Source organism: Heteronotia binoei, chromosome 14 (genome assembly GCF_032191835.1).
Source record: "Heteronotia binoei isolate CCM8104 ecotype False Entrance Well chromosome 14, APGP_CSIRO_Hbin_v1, whole genome shotgun sequence".
NCBI classification, from domain to species: domain Eukaryota; kingdom Metazoa; phylum Chordata; class Lepidosauria; order Squamata; family Gekkonidae; genus Heteronotia; species Heteronotia binoei.
In genome coordinates, this window is record NC_083236.1 from 33,454,549 (window position 1) to 33,467,113 (window position 12,565).

The following is a 12,565-nucleotide window of genomic DNA, read 5'->3' on the forward strand; positions in this document are numbered from 1 at the left end:
GGACATCTCCTACTGCAGTTCCAGGATGAACTGGGCTCCCAGCAGTTTAAAAAATGATGTTCTCTGCAGCTGCTGTGTGACTGGGGGGAAAGAAGGTTGGGTCTGGAGAACCCTAACACCAGGGCTTTTTTTGTAGCAGGAACTCATTTGCATATTAGGCCACACACCCCTGATGTAGCCAATCCTCCAAGAGCTTAGAAGGCTCTTATTACAGGGCCTACTGTAAGCTCCACGAGGATTGACTACATCAAAGGTGTGTGTGGCCTAATATGCAAAGGAGCTCCTACTACAAAAAAAAGCCCTGCCTAACCCTAAGCCAGACCTGACTTAACAAAAAGAAAAAAATATTGTGTAATACTGCTCAGAACCTTTAAAGTTGAAATATCGAAAGTCAGGAATAAACTAGACCACAGCTGTCACCTTTCTATATCTGTCTAGATTTTATTTATTTGGAACTCACACTTTTACTATTTCTGAAATTTTACACAAAATAGATCAAATATATAATAGCAGTTAGTGAAATTCTATGCTGAGTTCAGCCTGTTGAAATCAATGGGTTTAAACCACATAGGATTGCACTGTTTTTGGTGTAATAAATTCTGATCTCTATATGCTGAGAACAAAAATCAGATAAATGAGGGGAACATAAATCCAAAATGGTTTCTCTATTTTAAAATGAAATGCTACATTGATAGAATAAACAAGATAATTCAAGCTTGGAAAAGACTAAATTTGAGATCTTGCTTACTACTCTTTGAACCTGAAAGGTATAACTTCAAACATTTATCTTATTTTGTATGAAATGGAAGATTTCCTTGGGAATATATGTAACGCAAACTAGCACATGATGTTTAAAACTCATTAAAATTTCACTTGGAAATTATATTTATACATAGCCTTGCATCTTACTGATTAAGTAAAATTTATCACCTCTTGGTATTCTGGGGATGTTCAACAGCTGATTTAATTCACGTTGGGAATGTCCTTCTATCCATAAATTCTGGAATACAGTTCTGCATGTAGCTAGAGTGATGGCCAGTTATATAATGTATGTAGATCCATTCCACATTTTACTTGCACCACTGCCCAGATAAACAGAGTGACACTCTTCTAAATCCACTGAAATCAATGGGTTTGGAGTCAAATAGGATAGATTATGGATTAATTTGGAAAGCATTAACTGCTGCAAATATGTTAATTGCTGGTGATGTTCAGAACCACTTTTGGTTTTCACTTGGGATGTCAAGGGCATGGTACCATTGTGGAGAGGCTGATCATTAAGGATCTGGTTTAGAAGCAGCATGGCATTTCTTATAAAGAACCATACTTAATTGTGTGAATACCTTTTGTTGAATTTGTAACAGTTTATTATAATACAAACAGGCAAATCTTCAGATGCTGTTATCCAAAGGTTTGAACATGGCAATATGATTGTGATTTTAATACAGGAACCCACAGCCTTGTTGAACTTTCAGATTTAAAAAACATGTAGTGGATGCCACCACAAATTGGCGGCCAGTGGAAGGTCCTCAGTCTGACTAATTACAAAATGGCTGCCATGGATGCTGGGACCAACCATACAGCTTTAGGAGGTTCCAAGCCAAATATGAGCCTAAGATGGAGGTAGCTGTTTCTGAACAGCAGGGCCTTGAAAATGCAAAGGCAATGTCTCTTAGATTCTTTTGAAGAACCTCCTTCTGCTTCAGTGAGGAGGAAGAAATCCAGGATTAACTCTTTGCTTTGAGGAAAAGATTCTTTGGGGAAGAAAGAAACATGACATGGGAAACACAATGGCAGGCACCATGCTGCCCATGGACACCATGATGGAGAATCACTGTTTCTATATGTACATTAAAAAAGAGGAAGATTGGTGTGTTCAACAGTCAAAATGTGATTGTAAAATACCTTGGGCAGGAAGTTCTGACAACTGGTATGCTTTTGACATTGATAGCATGATAGAGATAAATGAGTAATGTAGACCAGTGGTTCCCAAACTTTTTGGCACCAGGGACTGGTCTCATGGAAGACATTTTTTCCACGGACAGGTGTTTGTGTGTGGGGGGTTCTGGGGTTTTTGCCCAGTCCCTGGCCCCCTATAAATGAGGGGTAGGCGAAGGTCACTGCTGCGCTGCCCCTACTGCCCACCCAGGACCTGGGCAGATGAAAAAGGTCGCGTTTCTGAGTGAGGCTGCGCTGCCTCTTTCATTTGCCCGTGTCCTGGGCAGCTGGAAGAGGTGGTAGGGCTGATCTGCCGTGGAACGAGGCCATGCTGCCTCTTTTGTCCGCCCGGATCCCGAGTGGGTGAAAGGGGCAGTGCAGTGCCTCTGCCTAGCTCCGCGGCCCAGTTGCTAACAGATCACGGACCGGTACTGGTCCGCGACCCGGGGATTGGGGACTCCTGATGTAGACATACAACATGCTGTGCAGTTCCTATCTTATCTTTAGCAAGTGTGTGAGTTTAGTATTTCCTCTCTTTTCATCTTGCAAGATAGTGACTTGAGAGGAATGACCCCAAGTCAAGCACAGATGGCTCTTTGCTAGGCTGCACCATATTCTTTTTCCTAGCCTAATACTCTGGAAGCTTCCTTTCCTTCCAATGCATCACTTTCCGTGTCAATCCCATGTTGCTGGTGATGTCAGGGTGTGTGTGCTTTTTTCATCATTTCCATCTTCGTCTGTAGGAGCAAACTCCCCTAGCAACCAACTACCTGAAAATGACATTTGTTTCCCTTACAGCAGGCTTGGGCTCGTTAGTTGGTCTCCACTGAACAGAGTGCTTTAATAGGCCTCTGGAAATGCGAGTCAGAGGAAGGGGAAAAGACGATCAGCGAAAGAAATGGCCTCATAAGGTATTTTTGAGGTTGTAATGGTATCAGTGAGAAAACCTTGTGCAATTAATGCCAAGCAGAAGAGGCATTCTGATGTTTTGGTTTGGGAGCAGTGCAGTTTGGGAGCAGTTTATCGGAGACTAGTAGATGGCCTCGTTTAGGGAATGGCTCAGGACAGAGCATCTGCTTTGCTTGCACAAGGTCCCAGGTTCAGTTCCCAGCAGCTGCAGCTAAAAAGGACCACATAGTAAGTGATATGAAAGATCTCTCCCTGAGACTCTGGAGAGCTATGGCCAGTCAGACTCAATATAAGGCTGCATTCATGCGCTCATTGATGGGATTGAATTAGGGTTGCCAAGTCCAATTCAAGAAATATCTGGGGACTTTGGGGGGTGGATCCAGGAGACATTTGGGGCGGAGCCAGGAGCAAGGTTGTGACAAGCATAATGGAACTCCAAAGGGAGTTCCGGCTGTAACATTTAAAGGGAGCGCACAGCTCTTCCCTCCATTGGAAATAATGAAGGATAGGGGCACCTTCTTTGGGGACTCATAGAATTGGACCCCCTGGTCCTATCTTTTTAAAAATTGGAGGGTATTTTGGGGAGAGGCACTGGATGCTATGCTGAAAATTTGGTGTCACTACCTCAAGAAACAGCCCCCCCCCCAGAGCCCCAGATAGCTGCAGGTCAATTCTCCATTATACCCTATTGGAATTAGTCTTCATAGGGAATAATGAAGTGCCCAGCAGACATTTCCTCCCTCCCCCCCCCCACTTTCTGATGACCCTGAAGCGAGGGGAGAGCCTCCAAACTGGGGATCCCCTGCCTCCACCTGGGGATTGGCAACCTTAGATTGAATGAACCACTCTTCCTTAAGTACTACTGGAAGAAAAGGCTTCCATTACCAGTGAGCATTGATGAGTAGGGTCAGGAGATGGGGAAAGGTGGGAGTGCATGAGGCTGGCACAGACCTTGAAGAGGGGGTAGAAACATCCAAGAGGGGCATGGGCTGATGTTATTGGTCCACAATGGAAAAAGGCAGCATTGAAAAGGAAGTGGGTGAGCCAATGCTCCAACTCCGATTTAATTATTTTAGATGACTATTGCAGTTCAGGGTTCTGCCCAGAGGAAAGTTTCCAGGCTGAGCTGGAAAACTCTGAGAGCAGAGTTTTGCAAGAGAACTGCTCATGAACAGCAGAGCTTATTAGTGCAGAAGCAGACCATTGAAATAAATAAGGTATGCCTTATGTGTATTGATTTCCCACTTGGCATCTGGCACAGACTAAGTGCACCATTTAGAAAGACCTATGCTCTTTTATGTCAGGTCGTTCCTTTCTGTGTGTGCAGCCAGCAGCGATAAGAGGAGATGGTCTGTTCTTGCTAATTCATTCCAGTCCTGATGCTGCATCTGTGAGCACCTTGTAAACATCTGGGAATGTTCTCTTCTGACTGGTAGACTGCCAACTGGAGGCAGCCAGACAGCAGGGGCACATTATAAATCTTCAGCTGGTTCACCCCTTCTTTACTTCCCCTTCTCATTCCTTTATACTGTCCATCTGGGAGGGCCCAGGCTCTGAATCTCAGAAGGAATATCTTGATTACAATCTCCTTTATTTGCTCTTGTGGCCAAAATTGCTATCATTTTTAGAGGCATTCTCTCCCACCCAGCTGTCATGGAGGGAACAAAGTTGGCCCTTGGTGGTGGTAGTGAGGGTTTGAATTTAAGAGCAGCAGATTTTGGAGTTCAGCAACACCAGCTCCCCAACAAAGGATCCATTCATGTGAAGCATCTTCAAAACAGCATTGAGCATGGTACGTAATATGCATTGCTTGGACAAAAAATGTTTGGCCAAGAAAGCTCATGGGGAGGAATTGTAGCTCTGTGGGAGAGCACATACTTATTATGCAAAAAGGTCCAGGTTCAGGTCATGGGCTTTGCAGCTCACAGGATGCAAGCAAGGCAGTCTTTGGAAAGCTGTTGCTAGTTGCAGTAGACAGTACTGGGCAATGCAAACCAGTGTAACACCTTGGTGGATGGGATCCAGTGAGCTGCAAATGCAAGGGCCTGTCTTATGTTTCCTTCCTCACAGCAGTCCTTTTCAACCCCAGAATAATTGGTTCCTTGAGGTTGCAAGACTCACCTGGATTATTTAAAAGAAAGGGGCTAAATCTGGGGAGCCAGTTTGGTGTAGTGGTTAAGTGTGCGGACTCTTATCTGGGAGAACCAGGTTTGATTCCCCACTCCTGCACTTGCAGCTGCTGGAATGGCCTTGGGTCAGCCATAGCTTTCATAGGAGTTGTCCTTGAAAGAGCAGCTGCTGTGAGAGCCCTCTCAGCCCTGCCCATCTCACAGGATGTCTGTTGTGGGGGAGGAAGATAAAGGAGATTGTGAGCTGCTCTGAGACTCTGAAATTCGTAGTGGAGGGCAGGATATAAATCCAATATCTTCTTCTTCTGTGGTGACAGAAGAGGACTAGGTTGGTGGCAACCTGAGACAGGGCATTCTTGGCCATGACACCAAAACTATGAACTCTTTCCCAGGGACATTTGTCTGTCCCTTTCTGTCACTGTCTTCCACCGGTGAGTAAAGACTTCTTTGTTTGGTCTAGTGTTATGCCAATAAAGGTGGTTGTTGTTGTTTGGTCTAGCGTTCCATCAATGATCCCTTGGTCATTCCCTCTGTTTTAATTATTGTGCTTTACATATGTATTTCAATATTGATTTTCATTGGGTTTGTGATTTGTTTGTGTAACTTAACTGTTAGCTACCTTGGTGGCTGAGATGGGACTGAAAGCTGGGGTATAAATTCCGTAAATAAAAAACAATAACCATAAGGGGTGATTTTGACCCCTTCTTACTCCCCACTGCAGCCTCTGGACCTATATGGATATTAGTCCATGTAGGTACCATGACGCCTCAAATAAATTTTCTTGTGATTGGAAAGGTCTGCTGGTGGATGGGGAAAGCAAGACAAATCTGTCACCATCGGCATCTTCTGCTGATGGATAGCTGGACCCAACCCACTATATTGACTGCAGCTCTGACTCGCCATCATACTTTCTCCATTGCTTCTGGGCTCAGAGATGTGCATGTTAGCCCAGTTCTTCTTGCTTGGGTGGTGAACCTTGAGGAGGGACTTCCCAAACATCCTTTGCAAAGCCCCATTCCAGAGACTTAGCTCATTGCCTGAGCTCCCCTGGAGAGGAAGATGCTCACCAACACTCTCTGCAATGAACTCACCATTTGGAATCAGAAAACCATAAAGATGGAAGAAGCCATTTGGTCCCATCCTCTGCTGAAAGGCAGGCTAAACCACATCAATCTCACACATACCAACATATCCCATCTGGACCACAAGCAGCATGCAAGTGCACTGTGGAAAGCTTATCGGGGAACGAATAGCTCTGTTGGGTTCATTCACATTTCCCGTTTTCCTGCTTCTGGGGTGCAACAGCCAAGAGCCAAAGAATGCCAGAAGAAAGTACTTGATTAGAAACTGTAGCATCTGGAGGGGATTATCAAACATGTTGGTGATAGCTCAGCACCCCCTGAAGCTGAAATTGCTCACTAGATATTACAGGACCATGAAAATTGCACCCGTGGTTTCATTTGGATATCGGACTTCAGCTATTTACTAGAATTCCTCTGCTAACGGCTTGGTAGTAAACTGTTCATACCCTAGGATAATAAAGCAGCAGCCAGTACACAAACAGTGAATCAGAGCTAATGGTCTAAATGGGATTAAATAGATACTGACTGACCCATATCAGCATCTGATGTAGCGTCCCCTACAGATACTTCATTACTTTCATGCCAGTGTTAGGACTCATTATCTTTGCTCTGTTGATGCTATCTATGTACTACATAAGATTAACAAAGGAAAAAAGGAAGACCTAGCAGTCAAGAATGGTTTTTAAATTACATTGGGCAATAGCCATTGGCTATGGGGGGATTGTGCCCCGCACAACAAGGCAATCTGTAGTCTGTACCTTAACTATGCTTTAAGGACTGACTCATTACTAAGTACAAAGGCAGGGTCTAGGGTCCCTAATATGTGCAAAAGTCAGATATAAGTTGCAGGATTCCCTCAGTTCCTGCATGTGGAGTGTCAAATTTGGACTGGAATCACGGTGAGCATGGCAACAGGGCTTTAGATTTTCCCACTGCATTTGTTTCCTAGCCTGAAATGGTCCCAGGAAGGTACGATTTGTATCAATGGAGAAACCTGCATTTTCCTTGGGATATAGATGGGTTTTTCCAATAGGTCCGACGGTGGCCCTCTGTAGCCATTTCAGGTTGTGAAAACAGCATGGGGTGGACATGGATCTAGATCCTTGACCCAGATCAGGCACCCCTGTGCACAAGAATTAAGGAGAACCTGTAACACATGGCTGACTTTTATGGTTCAGAATAATGCTTTGATAAAGGATGAGGAACTGTGGGGGTGTATTACTGTGTATAACATGTAGTGTTACTTGCTGTATGTATGACCCTACTATGTAATTTCTGCATTGTTTAACCAAGCCATCCAACAGCCAAAGAGGGCAGACGGCGACAATGCTGCACCTCAAGAAGCTGCTGACCTTCCCGCCCTCTGACCCTCTCTCCTAGACAGCCAATAGGGCCAGCATTGAACTGGGGCAGGCCCCTGCTTCCCGTGCATGGTCCTGGCCTGCCCCTTCCCCCCAGGAAAAGGCTGCCCTCATTTTTACCCCTCCTTGAGGCCCTGCAAGATGGGCTCCGGTTGAATCCGGATCCTTGCTTGTTTAACACACTGTGCTAATACTCACACTTTGTTTCAGCTGTTTTCAGATGCCTGATTGGTTTCAGATGTCTGCAATCCTAATTCTATTGTGGGATGTGGAATGGTATAGTATATCCTGACCTCATCAGCTCTCGGAAGCTAAACAGGGTCAGTACTTATACAAGAGACCACCTAGGGAGACCCTGTGGAGGAAGGCAGTGGCAAACCACTTCTACTTAATCACCTGCCTTGAAAACCCTGTGGAGTTGCCAGAAATCAGCTGCGACTTGACAGCACTTTCACCACACACAATTGTAGTGTGATGCTTATTGGATGTTCCATCCTATTGACTGTACTGATTTACATTGTCTCTGTGAGAAAAGCAGACTATAAATAACGTAAGTCAATTTTAAAAATAAAATAAAAATCTAGTGTTCTCCATAATGTTTGAACGGGTTCTATATGGTTCTATATATAAATTAGAGGGAGCAATCCCAGAGTCTGCAGGGATCCAGAAAGGCATGTTAGGAGAAAAACCTGTCCTCATTGCTGGCCTGGCCATCTGCTCCAAGCTCTAACCTGCTGGCGCTAACCTGAAACTGAAGAGCTATCCGCCATGTTCCATCAAGAGAAGGGAGGTCCTATGAGAAGCTCCTTCACGGCAGCAAAAAGAGAGGCAGTGGCAGCAGAGGGATTTGCCTTTTCGTTATCCCTAAGGAGACCTTCCCTGTCTTTACTGGCTTTACTGACAGCTCTGCCTCATTTTCTCCACACAGCACATTTGGTCTAATGAGAACCTGACACAAGTTAATTTGTGTGACTCTATGATCCAGATGCTTGTGGTTTAAGAGAGGATTTACTGCTATTACAAATGCATTTATGCAATAACGAGAACAACATGAACCACAAATAATGGACAGCTTCACATCTTAGGTTCACTGACCATTTTTGCTTGATGCTCTGTCACTCATTCTTCTAGTTGCTGAAAGCTCACCACTCTAGGGTTGCCAACTCTGGGCTGGAAAATACTTGGAGATTTTTGGGGGCTGTGAGTCTGAGGAAGATGGGGTTTGGGGAAGGACGGGACCCCAGGGGGATATAATACCACAGTGTTCACCTTCTCGTGGCCATTTTCTCCAGATGAACTGATCTCTGTCACTTGGAGATCAGTTGTAATAGCAGGAAATCTCCAGCCACCACCTGGAGGTTGGCAACCCTGCCCACTCCCAACCCGGTCATGCTATAGAAGCCTAGAGCAAGATAAGATCTGGCATGAAGATTTTGTCAGACCAGTGGCAAAGGCAAGGGCAGCAATCAATTTCTCCTCCTCTTCCTCCCTTTCCTGCCCTCCCCAGTGCTATGTGATGACCCCAAGGGGGATCAGCCTTCCTTCCCTCTCCGCCTGGCCCTTTCTTGCCTCATTCCATAACAAAGCCTGCGACCATGGTGGGGTCTGGGCTGCTCGTGGGGAGGAGAGGGGACAACAGGAGTTTCGGGGTGGAAAAGGTAGAGGAGAAAGCAAAACAGATGCTAATTTGCAACCCATGCTGGCAACGGGTATGGGACTAACTGGACAGAAATGACACTTGAGGAACTTGTAAGTGCAGACACAGAAAACACTGTGCCTGGCTATCATAATCACTTTTTAAATCCAGTTCCTCTGGAAAGTGGACTATTTGTACTCCTGATTATTTAGCTCCTTCAGTGACTTTGTCTGGTTAGATTTAGAGCTTTTTTATTTTTGCCATTTAAAATATGGAATGAAATCAAAGCTTTTGGAAGAGTTTCTTTCACTAATCATTTCACTGCATTATCTTAAATGGCTGTATGACTAGTAAGGCTGACAAGCTCCCGCTGGGTTTAGGGATCCCCTGCCCTGGAGGGCCCCAACCAGCCAGCAGGGAGCAGGCTGCTGGGCAGATCCCCGCCCCTGAAGAGCCTTGTCAGCATGCGCTGTCCCCAGCACAATGACGTCACCTGGAAGTGACGTCATCTCACTGGGGATGCTCTAGGACTTGCACTAAAATCTCTATGGTACAGCAGAGTTTTACTGAGAATCCTAGAGCATTTCCAGTGCCATAGAGTTTTATCACGAGTCCTAGAGTGTTCTTGGTGCGATGTCCCCGGCATGATGACATCACTTCCAGGTGATATCATTGTGCCACATGTGCTCTGCATGTGTGAGGAACAATTCCCCTGCTGCAGCACTGGAGGGACTTGGAAACCCTAATAACTAGTTGGTTTGGGGGGTTTTTTGCCACTATTATCTTCACTGATATCAGGTGCTATGAGAAGTTTAAGGAATTTGCAAATTAATTGTTCTCATTGAAACTGGGGTGGGTCCTTTCACTCAACTAAGACATGTCTGAAACCATCCATCCACCATCTTAAGGAACCTTTGTCTAATTTTTCTTCTGCTGGAAGAAGAACCACTTAAGTTTGGTGGAAGGCTTCTTAAGTGACAGGAAGGCCTACTTGGAAGATGGTTGGATCTAACCCACTCAGTGGAAATATTATATTATGGTTTCCAAAAAGGCCTGTATATAATGATTGAAAGGGCATGGTTCAATAGGATACTGGTTAGGTCTTTTTTTCCTTTGAATTGTGTATATACCCTGATCTGGATAGCCCAAGCTTGCCCAGTCTCATTGGCTCTCAGAAACTAAGCAGGGTCAGCCCTGGTTAGTACATTGATAGGAGACCACCAAGGAAGTCCAGGGTTGCTACATAGAGTCAGGCAAGGGCAAATCATCTCTGAACAACTCTTGCCTTGGAAATCCTACTGGGTTGCCGTAAGTTGGCTGCAACTTGATGGCAAAGAATAAATTTTTAAAAACTGTGCATGTGTGTGTGCATATGTGGGTGGACGCTGCATTTTGGGGTTACAGTCCCCCTAAAATGTGTTTGATCTGTTATGGGTTCTTATGCAAATGCTTTATTAGTCATGAACATTTTGCTTCTTTATCGAAGGGTATGATTTTCTCATCCCCCCTACCTATCTTTTTAGTTCAGATTCGATCTGCTTCTCAACCTTCTTGGACTTCTCAAACAAGAAGACCTTTCTTATCAAATTTCAAGAGAAAACAAATTGTGTTACTGGTTTTAGGAATAGAACATTTCAGATAGAATACGTTTTTTAAAAAAGTTCTGTCTTAAACACAAAACTGCTTTAGAGCACACTGTCTAAATTTTGGGATGGTGATTTTGAAACCATCCTTCTCTCTTCTTTGCAAGAGTTGTCCTCATTAGCTGGAGAGTTACATCCTCTTGTTTTTCAGAGTTGTGGGAGGGAGAGGAAGAGAAGGGAAGTGGTCAAGGGCTAAAATAAATAGCAAGTGGGTCATAAGCAGCCTGGAGTGAACTGTCACTTGTGTTCTTGCCCTGCACAACTAATGCACCATGACCCATGGTGGGGGAAACCAGGAAATGCTCACAACCTTGATTTGTGACCTGCCTTCTGCTCAGGGTGTTAAAAAGCACCAGAGGAGATGCGGCAATCACAGATCTCAACATGTTATGATCAGATGATGTTTAAGCAGAATCACAGCACTTGGGAGTCGCATGACAATTCTGTGGCCATGAAGATGCCTGTGGGCAGGGGAGGGGAATGATGGTGGAGGGCTTGGCTGGGCATCAACAGTGGCAAATGTAGCAAGGCTTTATTAGTCAACAGATTGGGGTGGGAAATGTGGCATTCCAAAATGTCGTTCCCCAGCTGTAATCTGTAAACTAGTTTAAATCCAGGTTGGATTGATTTTGCTGAATGGGGAGATAAGCCCTAAGGCAAAAATGCCCAAATGTGCATGCAGACCTGCCATGTAGGGGCTACAGGCTGTTCTCTTAACAAATGCCAAGGGTTTCCAGCCCGCTAACTGGCTTGTTCTGACTTGGATAGCCCAGGCTTTCCTGAGCTCGGCAGATCTCAGAGGCTATGCAGGGTCAGCCACTGCCAGTCCTTAACAGGGCACTAAATTCAGATTTACTCCTGGGGAAGCAAAAAGTTGTGCGTGAAGTTTTACAAACTTCAGTTATTGAAGAATACTGATGCGGAGGTTTGCACTTGTATGGATATGGTCAAGGTTTCGTCAAACTGTGCTCCCTCTAGATGGTTTCCAGTTGGAAAAGTAGAGCAAGGGGGAAGGCTGAAGCCTCTTCTCAATGGTCCTCATACAAACCAGGCATCGTTCACATAGGAACTGAAGAGAACCCTATACTTAACATCTGATTGTTAGGTCCAAGATAGGATAGGGACTAGGGTTGGTATTTGGACTAAGGGGTGGTATTTGGGCAAAAACACTATGGTAGAATTGGCTTCTACCATAGAGTTTCCCCCCAAATACCAGAGCATTGCCTGGACGTTGTCAATGTGATGATATAACTTCTGGTGCATGCTGGAAGTGACATTGGCAGCAATGTAGCCTGGCCCTCCCTCTCTCTCCTGGTAAGTCCTTCTGCCATCCAGCTGCTCAGTGGTGGGGACGGGGCCTGGTGGCAGGGGACCCTGCCTCCACAGGGAGGGCTGGCAACCCTATTAGAGATCCCTGACTGAGCCTGTGTACTCCTTAATATGTTATATCTGGTACACATTACAGAGTCCTTGCGTTTGTTGGGGAACAACAGGAGGACTTTGTATCGCACATGTGATGAGAGTTTGTGCCTACCAAATGCAAGCCAGGGAGAACTGACTTTAGCTCTCCCCCACCATGCTGTTTTTGTATCCTCAAACAGTTCCAAGCAGTCACTAATGGCTCTGTAGTGAAATGTATGGGTAGCCACATAAGTAATTTTTTACAGTGGAGTCCACAGGGCAGTTTGAGAATGTGAAAACAGCAGTGGGGGTGAGGGGAGGGGAGGCTACCGCCACTTCCCTCTGCCTGCTTTGGTCCCAAACAGAGAAAAGCCAGTGTGCATGTGGGAGACACAAAACTTCCCCACCCACATCTGATGCAAAGACCTCATGATGTTCCCCTAAGAAACATGAGGACTTTGTAATA

General features: G+C 45.2%; 1 protein-coding gene across 2 annotated transcripts in view; it reads right to left on the reverse strand.

The window, feature by feature from the left end:
• Window positions 1–12,565, reverse strand: part of GNAO1 (G protein subunit alpha o1) — a 239,445-nt gene that overhangs the window by 49,292 nt on the left and 177,588 nt on the right. The gene's annotated exons all lie outside the window — the stretch shown is intronic.